General features: G+C 47.8%; 1 protein-coding gene across 1 annotated transcript in view; it reads right to left on the minus strand.

Moving 5' to 3' along the window:
- GPAM (glycerol-3-phosphate acyltransferase, mitochondrial) overlaps nucleotides 1-11,013 on the minus strand; it is a 61,757-nt gene extending 50,744 nt beyond the window's left edge. The window contains exon 1 of the mRNA XM_007087179.3: nucleotides 10,798-11,013. The gene's annotated coding sequence lies outside the window, so the exon portion shown is untranslated. The remainder of the gene's footprint in view (nucleotides 1-10,797) is intronic.
- Nucleotides 11,014-11,637: the final 624 nt, after the last annotated feature.

Consider the following 11,637-nt stretch of genomic DNA (forward strand, 5'->3'; position numbering starts at 1 on the left):
TTGCCCTCCACCATTCCCCAGGTGTTGTCTGACCACCCCAACCTGTGTTCAGGGAAGAATCATGTTAGGTCGGTTTACCCAGAGTCCCCCTTAACCTTGTTGTCTCCTTTTAGTACTTTTCCATCCAAGGCCCCCACCCTGTTTCTTGCCCATGCTGTATTTGGAGTTGAGTCCGGTCTGTCTTCTATACTGTAAAGTCCCCATCGTGGTGGTGCCTATACCTCTGGTGAGAGTCCTGAATAGTCTGCCATATCATGTTACAATTGTTATTGAGTAATTTCTTCTTTAACACAGGAAAGCAACCCCAGGACAGTAGAACCAGCATCTAGAGGGGAATCTAGAGATGTAAGATCTGCCCCAGCTCTGCCATTAACCTGGGTACCCTTCCCCCTTGCTTCCCCTTCTCAGCCCATTTTCTCATCAGTAATGGAAAAAGTCAATCTCATACATACCTTTTCATCCACCCAAATCCATCTTTTTGTTATGTAATACCTATCATATTTATTACTGCTTATAGTTACTCTTTAACATGACACATATTATTAATTAAAGTGGATTTCTATTGAGCACTTAATATTTTCCAGGATTCAGAGCAGTCGATTAAGCATCCAACTCTTGATTTCAGCTCAGGTCATGATTGCATGGTCATGAGATCGAGCCCCACATCGGGCTCTGTGCTGAGCGTGGAGCCTGCTTAAGATTCTCTCTCTCTGCCCCTTCCCTACACTTGTTTGTGCGCTCGCTCTCTCTCTCGTTCTCATTCTCTCTCTCTCTCAAAAAAAAAAAAAAAATGACCAGGATTGTACCATATGCTTTCCACGTATTCTATTATTTAATACAACCTCCATATGAAGAGGGACCCTTATGATTGCAGACTTCTCAGCTATGACAGCCAAGGTTCAGAGTAGTAACATACATTTCCCAAGGCCAAACAGAGAGTGACAGAGCTGGGATTTGAGCCTGAACCTATTTTTTCCAAGAGTTACACTGTCTTCATGTTCTCCATAGCCCCTGGTCAGTGTCTGACCCGAGAAGAAAATACAGATTCAAACTCCCTTGCCCTGAACTGCTTACTACTGCACCATGATGCTTCTCACCATATCAGGCTACAAAATACCAACATGTGTTCCCTGGAGGAGGTGGTGTAGGAGCTCCCATGGAAGTCCAATGCAGGATCTTTGCCCCTGAGACACTCAGAACCCATGATAAAACCCATGGCCCAATCAGTGACCCAGAAGAAGCAGTGTTGATGACTCAAAGAGGAGGACCTGGGGCTTCCTCAGTTCCTTATTGTCACTGTGCAAAAGCAAACACAAAACAATGGCCTCTGCTCATCTCTGGTTATTCTCTGGAGAATCTTTTTCTTCACTAGGGAGAGGCAACTCCTTCAAAAATGCACCAAGTTAATAATCTGGCAATAGAAGACATTGGGGGTGGGGTGGGGGCTCTCCTTGAAACATATAGTTGGAGTTTTTTTTAATGTTTGTTTATTTTTGAGACACAGAGAGCAAGCAGGGGAGGGGCAGAGAGAGAGTGAGACTGAGGATCCAAAGCAGGCTCTACACTGACAGCAGAGAGCCAGATGCGGGTTTCAAACCCACGAACTCTGAGATCATGACCTGAGCTGAAGTCAGACCCACCCAGTTGGAGATTTTCAAAAGGACATATCAGTATTGGCCTCCCTGGGGAGCAGACTGGGGGCATGTGGTAGGAGAAGGGTAGATTCCTAGAGATAGCAGAGCAAAGCTGATAATGGTTTGTGCAGATCTGATTCTCTCAGGGGTGAGGAAGAAGAAAGGAGAATGAGGTTAATTACTGAATGTCTACTATCATCTAAGGTCTTTCATATACACTAAGCATCAGGTCCTGACAACAATGTATAAGGCTGATGTTTTATAGATGAGGCTAGTAAGAGTCCAAATAGAGATTCTCTCTTTTCTTCATTCTACCTCAGTGCCCCTGTAGACGCCATTCTAGCTCTAATTCAGAGTTTCATGAAGTAGATGGCACTTACTCAATGGAATAGCTGTACAAAATACTGAGGCTACAAAACCTAATATAATGCCTAGCTTATGGTAGGTGTTTGATAAAACAGAATGGATTAACAACTCACTGTGGCTTCAGAGACGGAGGTAAATATAATCTGATCCAATAGTTCTCAACTGGGGATGACTTTGCCCCTAGGAAGACATTTGGAAGTGTCCAAATGTCTTTTGCTCGTTACAAAAGAGGGGAAGAACACCACTGGCATCTAGTGGATAGAAGCCAGGATGCCGCTAGGCATCCTACAAAGCACAGGACAGTCAGCCCTTCAGCCAAAACTTATCTTACCCATAATGTCGCCAGTGCCAAGGTTGAGAAATTCTGATCTATTCCAACATGGTTCACAGGCCATGGTTCACATGACCCAGGGAGACAGATGACTTGCCCAGGGCCATATAACTGAGCAATGGCAAAGCTAGGATGACAAACTTCCCTAAGCCTTCTAGATTATTCTCTTTGGACCTCAGGCTGCTGATCAGCCAGAGGGCTGCCTGCCACAAGAAGGGTGAGTTAAGTGGAAAAGACTGTGTTGGCCAAATTGCCCAGGCAAACCAAATACAATTATGCAAGGTCAAATGGACCATGCCTGTTGCTCCCCAGACCCTGACTAAGCAGCCAATGGAGGTTCCAGAAAACTAGGTACCAAGGCTTGGAACACAAACTGCTCACTAGAGGTCTTTGATGCCCGCCATATGCCCACTTCTTCCTTTTTGTAGGGTTGCAAACCAAAACAGAATTGTCAAGTCAAAGAATTTTCTTCTAATAATTCAATAGGCAAGTTGAAAAAAAATGAATGATTAAGTGATCATATTAGGCCCAGGTGGAAACTGCCAGAAATGAATTCTCTCCAAAATATATCAGGCATTTGCATTATTGGTATCACAACAACAATTTTTTGACATCTTATGTGCCAAGAGATGTGTTTGGTCCCAGCAGAGAGATAGACAGAAGTAGAAGAATGTGTTCACTAATAGCATACACAAGGCACACCCTTGACCTCAAGAAGCACTCAGTCCAAACATGAGAATCTCCTTTGCAATTGCCATCACAAAGTAAAACCAACATTGCAGAATGGTAAAGCAAAACCCTCCTTGCAGCTAAATTATCTAATGGGGCGCCTGGGTGGCTCAGTCAATTAAGTATCTGACTTTGGCTTAGGTCACAATCTTGCGGTTCTTGAGTTTGAGCCCTGCATCAGGCTTTGTGCTGACAGCTGAGAAAATCTGGAGCCTGCTTCGGATTCTGTGTCTCCCTCTCTCTCTGCCCCTTCCCCGCTTTGTCTCTCTCTCCCTCTCTCTCTCAAAAATAAATAAATGTTAAAAATTTTTTAAAAATAAATTATCTAAGCCTAGCATGAATCACTTATTTTAAACAATGGTTAACAGAAATGTTCAACCACAACCGAAGAGATTGAACTTTACCATTTATATTACCGGGATCTGGCTTGCCTGATGGGCATTTTCTTCTATCCATCAAGCTTCATGGGGACTTCCAAAGCCCAAACCATATCTAAAATGGCAGGATAACCTGATGTAGTATGGGACTTCAATGAACTATACCAGATCCTTCGACTCCTAAAAGGCTGCTCCAAGCCAGACTGGCATCTTTTCCAGCAGTTTCTAAGCTGCATATCAATGGAAGCCGAAGATCTGGGTTAACACAACTCTCAAGATCACCTTTTATCTTGAAATTTCAATGAAAAATTAAACATCCTGATAACACTGAGTACGAATTGCTTTTATTTCCATTGCAACTACTTTCTGAGACGGATAATTCCCCTTTAGATTTTCATGAGTTTGGCCCAGAAATTGGATACTCAAGGCATTAAACATACAGCAGCCCGGGACGCCAAGAAAACAGGAGCGTCCATTTAAGGATTTGGCCACTACAGCCAGCTAAGTGTCTTGGGAAGTGAGTTGAATTTGAATACATCAGCTCTGCCAGTCTGCCACAGACTGGGAAATCAGACACTAAGAAAGACACCCCAGGGGCTCCCGCTTGAGTTTGGACATAGGTGTTAACCTTGGTGACAGGCAGTTTGTTAGGCAATGCTTCCCAGACTTTGAGCTATCACAGTGCAGTAAACAATGGATCCTAACTTTTTTTTCCTGCCCGATGGTAATATTAAAATTAAATTCAACCTGAGTTGACATCTACAAACACCATCCTTTCATAAATGAAAGAATGTTTCAACATCTCGACAGACAGACAGACAGACAGGAGAGATAGCCTCTGAATACACACAGCTGTACTAAAGACTGGCTATTCTGTCCTTAGTTCTTAAGTCACCCTGGATTGGAAAAACGTCATAGGCCAGCACTCATCTGCAGTCTGGAATATGGGTACTGTGAGGAGCCACTGGCGTTGCTGGGAGAAGAATTAGGCTTGTGACCCAGATGGAACAGAGAAGATGTTGCAGGATAAGGAGAGGGAGAGGTAAGGGTAGGATTGGAGGGACTGAAGTTGCCCTGAGAATAAACCTCGCTGCTCTTTCTTTGGTGGCAGTCTTCCACATGGCGATGTTACCCTAAATTGCTTGATTACTCATCTCTTCCACTGGACTTTGAGTTCCTTGAGAGCAGTGGCTGTGCCTTGTTGCCCTGAGTCAAGGAGCCAGTTAGTCGTGGGGCAGGCCTGGTGGTATAGCAAGGGAGATTGTGAAGGAGCAATGGCAAAGCACCAGGAACACACAATGCTGCTTCATGAACCCGCACAGTCTGACGATTAGAGGGCACATTTCTATTATCTAATCATGTGTGCTGTTTGTGGCTGGTGCAGTGGACGGGGGGGCCCCACCTCCAACCTACCCACAGGCTCGCCCTGAGCATCATCCCTCAAGATAATTAAAATGAGCCCCAAGGGGAGTGTGATGGGGGTTAGGGCTGCTGCTGCCCCGGGAGGTGCCAGGGGACTCCCGAGTAATGGCTCAGCTTCTCTCCCAAGTCCCCTGAGCTGTCTGGGCTGAAGCAGGGCTGGGGTGTGGAACAGCCAGCCTCCAGCCTGCCTGCTGCTTGATCCCACTGGTACTGCCATTGCCAAGTCAGAGAAGAGCTCTCAGCCCCAGGGTGTTCCATTTTCCCAGGCCCTTGTGCCTCACAGTCACTTTTGATTCGGAATTGACAGAAAGAAAACATCAGCCACACTGTTACTAAGTAGTCTGCCCCTCTGACCCCCCACCTCTGCCCATGTTAAGATCCACAAAAGCTGCTCTTCCCTGCGGAGAAAGTCCAGCTCATGGGGAAAAGGATGTTTTCTTTTAAAACTCATTTTGGGTAGTTTTGGATTTTTTTTTTTTTTTTTTTTTTTTTTTTTTTTTTTTGTCAACCTGACTTCTGGCAGGGTGTTGAAGCCCAATGCACAGAGTCAACCTCAGCTAAACTTCCCACCAGACCCACAGGGCAGGTTAGAGAAAGGCCGAATGCAAAGCTCAGTAAGTAAAACACACAGAGGCAAGGAGAGAGGATGGGGTGGAGAGAGGGTTCCTGTCGCCCTGCTGCTTGAGAGATCAGGAGTGATGGAGTATTTTCATTAGTACTGGCTCAGCAGGACAACTTGGAGCCCCAATACACATCTGAAATGCCGCTCGTGGCTGCAGAACCAGGCTTCCCCTTGGCAAGATTAGCAAGGCTACAGGTTCTGGGGACCAAATGGTGAGGGTGGGCTTCCCACTGCAAATATCCTGCCACTTTCCTTTTATGACCTGTTGGGGAGAGTTTGCCTCTGGGTACAACTTGCTATTCCATGTCTCTTTGGAAATGCTCTTGGGGAGCCTGGGTGGCTCAGTTGGTTAAGTGCCAGCCTCGTGATTTCAGTTCAGGTAATGACATCACAGTTTTTGAGTCCGAGACTCCCACTGAGCTCTCTCTCTACTCCTCCCCCCTTTCTCAAAATAAATAAATAAACTTTAAAAAAAGGAAACGCTTTGATACAACGTATTATCTATTGCACAGCATTTCTGATCCTTTCTCAACATCCATCTAATCTTTGACTCCCCAACCAAACAAAGGTTTTCAAATCCTGAGTTCATGTGAAGACAGTTATGTCCCTTGAAATATCAAATCTACAGCCTACCTTCCCACCATCATTGCTCCCTTAGGCATCGCTGGCTAAAATCCCTGGGAGGTCCTACTAAGCATTATGGACAGTAAGCAGTAGGTGGGGATTGGTTAACAGAGAGCTGAAGGCAAGAGTTAGGCCCCAGGTAAGGAAGAGGAGATGGAAAGAGAGTCGATATGCCCTTGGAGGTCAAGGGGACAGGGTCCCCCGTGGGGAAGGTGGGACAGAATTGAAGGCCATTCTTTCAGGAGCCTGAAACTGATCATTTCCTTTCAACACACTTGGCAAGCTTAGCCTTCCCATCACCTCCCAGAGTTTCTGGCTTTGTCTGGGAAAAATGCTAACCAGTTCTTCACAAGAGCTGTCACTAAGTCCCTGGCCGCAGGGCTCACAAAAGACACTGTGTGCAGTGCAAAAGGAACATGGTGCTCCTGGGGGAGGAAGCTGAGTGGGTGGGGAAGGGGGCAGCCTTGGGAGCACTCATGGGCAGCCAAGGAAGATGATGGGCCCGTCCCCACATCCTCAGCTCTCTGCTCCCTGCCCCAGCCTGCCTGTGCTTGGAATTCCACCACCAGAGATGATTGCCCCAGGTGGGTTAATCATCCAGGCTGGATGTGTAGGAACCTGGGGGACAAGGACAGAGAGAACCTATTTTCTGTCCCTGGGAAGGGGCTTAGGGATTTCTGTCTGGTGGGAGTGACCATAGGGGAATGAAGATGCTGAGCTCCAGCTGGGGAAGAGAGGGAGGCACTAGAGAAAGGGGTTTCTGGGAGACGGAGTTAGCCAAGCCTTCCCCCTGGCCTTCTTGAGTTTGGACTCAGACTCTCTCTATCCATGGAGATAGCTGGGTAGAAGAGTACTGGACAGGAAGTCAGGGGAGTCTCCTTTAATCTGCCTCTGTCTTGCTATGGAATTGTAAATACCAGAGATGGACAACCAGAGATGGAATTATAAACACCAGAGAGGGACAACTCAGCCTTAGGAAGCATTCGGTCCACCCCCCTCACTTTATACTCACAGCCTCTGAATCCTAGAGAGTTACAGGTGGTTGGCCAGGGTCACACGTGCTGAGCATTCTTGCTCATGATGGCGTGTAAGGTGCTCATATGCTATCGGTTCATCAGGGAGGTCTTGCCTGACGAGCTTTCCTCCCCTACCTAAATATGGTCCTTCTTTTTTTTCTCATCACAAATGGGAATGACTTATTTATTTGTGTGTGTGTGTGTGTGTGTGTGTGTGTGTGCGTGTTTTGTTCTTGTTTTTGTTTTAATGCTTATTGTCTCCTATTCAACTGTAACTTCCACAAGGGCAGGGATCTTTCTCGGCCTCATTCTCCACTGTTTCTCACACATGGCAGGCACACACCTGCATTTAGTGAACAGAACATCTCTATTCTCAAAGTAACAGCACCAGGGGCATCTGGGTGGCTCAGGTGGTTGGGCGTCCGACTTCGGCTCGGGTCATGATCTCACGGCTGGTGGGTTCAAGCCCCACATCGGGCTCTGTGCGGATGGCTCAGAGCCTGGAGCCTGCTCTGGATTCTGTGTCTCCTTCTTTCTCTCTGCCCCTTCCCCACTCACACTCTGTCTCTTCATCTCTTAAAAATAAACCAACATTAAAAAAAATTTCAAGGTAACCACACCAGAGACATATGATACCCATTTTACAGATAAGGAAACTGGGGCTTAGACAACATAAAGAACAAGTGGGGAAAGCAAAATTCAGCAGTGGATCTGAATGACATCCCCCCGCCCCCATGCTGTACTACTTTTCTAAGAAAGGTTTTCAGATCTTGGAGTTTCCCTTAAGCTGGGGGCCTTGGTTTAGGCTTTTTGGCTGTGATGTTCTAGGACCAGATGCTCCCAAACCAGTCCCTGGTCTTGTGAAGCTCGGGGCTAGATTGTGGTCCAGGCAGGAAAGATAATGCTGAAGATCACATAGCAGTGAGGAGGTCCCCACTCAGCAACTGGAGAAGCAGACAGTGAAACAGAAATATCTGCCTGAATTCCAGAGGGGACCAGTCACCAGGAGGCAGTGAGCCCAGAGCTAAGTGTTTATGAAACCCCCTGGTATGCGGGTATGAGGCTGGATACATCAGAGTCTCAGCTGCTGCACTTACCAGCTTGGGAACGTCAGTTCTCTTAGCCTTAACTGGTTCCTCTAAGACATAGGATGATGCTAACCCCCTCCCTCACAAGGAGGGTGAATGAACTAAGGCAGGGAAAGCCCTTAGCACAACGCCCGATCTACTGCAAGCATCCAGGCAGTGTTAGTTTCTATAAATGCTTCCTTCAAGGCGGGACCAAATTCCTGACTTGGAGCCCCTCTCAGTCATGAGGTCAGAGCCCATAAGTGATTAAGACAAAGGTAGGTGAGAGGCTGACGGAGAAAGCAGATCCTGACAGAGAGGACGTAGCTCAAAACTAAAGTGAACTCAGGTCAGGGTCTGTGCCCATTTCCTACCATATCCTCAGAGCCTTGCGCACAACCTGCACTGTGGTTCATGTGCAGTAGGCTGAGTGAAAGGGTCCAACAGAGCAGATGGGAGAGTGGCCTAGTGTTCTATTCATTACCCCGCTATCATTCATTTTTCACAGATTCATTCGGCACCAGATTGGCATTGTGGCATAGGAGTGAAAGCATGGGCTCTGAAGTCCACTGTTTACTAGGTTAACTCCTTTCTTTTTTTTTTTTTTTTTTTTTTTTTTTTGGTGGGGGCGGGGAATGGAGAGGGAGGGAGGGAGAGAGGGAGAGAGGATGGAGCATGGAGCCCAATGTGGGACTCGATCCCACCACCCTGGGATCATGAACTGAGCCGAAATCAGAAGTTGGACACTCAACCAAAGGAGCCACCCAGGTGCCCCAACTTGTTTCTTTATGCAGTTCCCTTGTCTGTTAAATGGGTTGACACCTCCCAGTTTGAGGACTGGGTTAAAAAGCATAAGAGCCCTCGGAACAGTGCCAGGCAGCTAGAACGTTCTCCGTCAGTGTTACCCGTTATTGCCAGTAAGAGTCTCTTGGGTGCCAGACACTGCTGGGCTGGAAGCAAGGCCCCTGGCTTCACAGAGCTGCCAGTGCGAGGGAGTGGATGAGGAAACAAGCCATCATGAGACGACACGATTGGGGGTTCAGTGAGGTGAGGTCCAGGGGATCCTAACCTAGTCCCAGAGGAAGAAGCTTTACTCAGAGACCTCACTAATCTGTTGACTTGGCCAGAGCAGGGGGCAGGGAAGGGAGGAAGTGCTCCGAGCAGAAAGGGTAACATGCAAGAAGGCCGCCATGGTGGGTGCAAAGAATGAGTGTCCGTGTGGAGAACAGAGATGGGAGAACAGTGAGAGAGGAGGAGCAGACTCAGGCCATCCGGATGATGGTAAAGGGAGAAAGTGCTCCCAAAAGAGCAGGAAGGAACCAAGTCCAGGAGGTACAACTCCCCGCTCTGGGTTTGTCCTCCCTCTTGCCATTTCCCTTAAAATTGTGAGGGGGGAGGAGACTGACTTTGACAAGCGCCTCAGACCATTACCCCAAATAGTCTCAGGAAATCCAATGGGGCCTCTGCCGAGAGAATCTCCCTCCCCCCCCCCACGCCCCCCTCCCGCAGAGCCGGTTTGCAGGGCGGGGGGGGGGTGGGGGGGGGCAAAGCCAGGAAAACAGCCTGCCAAAGCTGACACAGCACAAGCAACCCAGGTACAAATGATGGGACACATTGAAGTTCACAATGAAGACAACCTGGATGGAAACATGTGGAAATTAAGACAACCACCACGGCCAGAGAGAGGAAATGCAGTAATCGAAAATGCACAGCAAAAAAAAAAAAAAAGAAAGAAAGAAAGAAAGAAAGAAAGAAAGAAAGAAAGAAAAAAACCCAACAATTTTAATGCTGATTTACTACGAAAGCGTTGTTTTCCACCCAAATAAAATGATGTTTTCCTTGTCTTGCATCATATCCTCCCCTCCTCGGGCACCTCCAGCCAAATGTAACAATTAGAGGGGACGTTTCCATCCTCTTCCCAGGTGGGTAAATCCCTGCTGGCATCATGTGGAGCCCAGAGCCCAGCTTGCATTCTTAGCGAGGAAGCCCTTTGACTTGACCTCTCAGCCCAAGCGCGGAAAACATCGCTGAGCTGGGGTCATGAGGGGCGTGAGAACCGAGAGTGCACGTCACACACAGATCCCAGGCAAAGCGGGAAACAAATTCTCATAAATGAGATGCTCGGCCCCATTCTTCTCTCTGTGGTCAACATCACAAGGATTGGTGTCACCAAGCAGAACCTTCAGGGGGCCTTGTCCCATTTGCAAATCATATCAGACAATGTTTCAAGCTAAAGCCACCAGATTCTCATAATGCCCAAAACCCTACTGGGACTTTGGGGTTCTGAGCCAGGGGGAAGGATGACAGACATACCAAGGGAGTGGACAGACCTCGAGAAAGGTTTCCCGGGGAGCAAAAGCCTGCAGATGTGAATGATACATCGCGATCACGCTCACGCCTCTCTCCAGGTGCAAATAACTCACACCTTGGCCTTGCCTTTTGTAGAATTTCAAGATTTCTTTTTTCTTGCACATCCTTTTTCCATTTCCTTTGACTCTCCTGCTCTCCACTCTGCACCCCAGACCTCCACCCCTACCCCCTTTTCGAATGCCATGACATCCTAGGAAATTAGACAGCCCCCCCCCCCCCCCCCCCCCCCGCCAAATTACCTTTAATACCTGTATCCTTGATTCTGTGGTGTTTAAGGAATTATTTTCAACCAGCTGATTAGCAAAGCTGATGGAGACTCTGCAGAACACAGCCCCCGCCTGGGTGTGGAAGTGGACAAAGCTCCTCTGGGTGTCTGTTTGTATAGCTGGAGACTGAAGGACTTTGGGTGTTCTGTAGTAACCTCAGAAAAAGTCCCTAGGCAGCAGTAAACTCTCCCAGCATGGTTTTGAAACACCACAGGAGGAGGCCTCTTTAATCAAATAATAACTAGTCGGAGATAAGGCCTGCTAGTCTGAGCTCAGCCAGCCAATCAGCTGCTTCCTTCCGACTGCAAGGACAAACAGACCCAGGCTTCTGGAGTGAGTTTCAGGGCTTGTTATAATTTAATGATTCTGTGGGTGGTGTCTTCTTGGCTTAGCCTGATGAGGATTTTCTGACCAGGGAGTGAGCCTCAGGAGCTCAGGAGCCTCATTCTCACTGGATGAGCCTGACGCAAGTTGCTGTCACTGAATATCCTGAGCGATCACGTGGGGCCCCCAGTTCCCAGACTGGATGCTTCCATGTTGCCAAGAGAGTTCTCACTGCGGCCAAGAAAGCAAGCCTGAGTGGGTCTGAGCAGGGCTGGCTCATGGGGGGTAAGCATATTTGGCACCAGATGAGCAACTTACAGACTGTGACCCTGAAGAAGTCATGTGAAGACGCTAGTGACCTGCTCCCACGTGTTGGAGATGCTTTACATGCATTTCCTTGGACCCTTAATTGGCAGGGACTTTGAGTTTCTCTATAATCTTCATCCTTCCGTGCCCCCCCTCCCCTCTCATGCTGTCAGTTCTCGGTTG

This window comes from Panthera tigris, chromosome D2 (genome assembly GCF_018350195.1).
Source record: "Panthera tigris isolate Pti1 chromosome D2, P.tigris_Pti1_mat1.1, whole genome shotgun sequence".
NCBI lineage: Eukaryota > Metazoa > Chordata > Mammalia > Carnivora > Felidae > Panthera > Panthera tigris.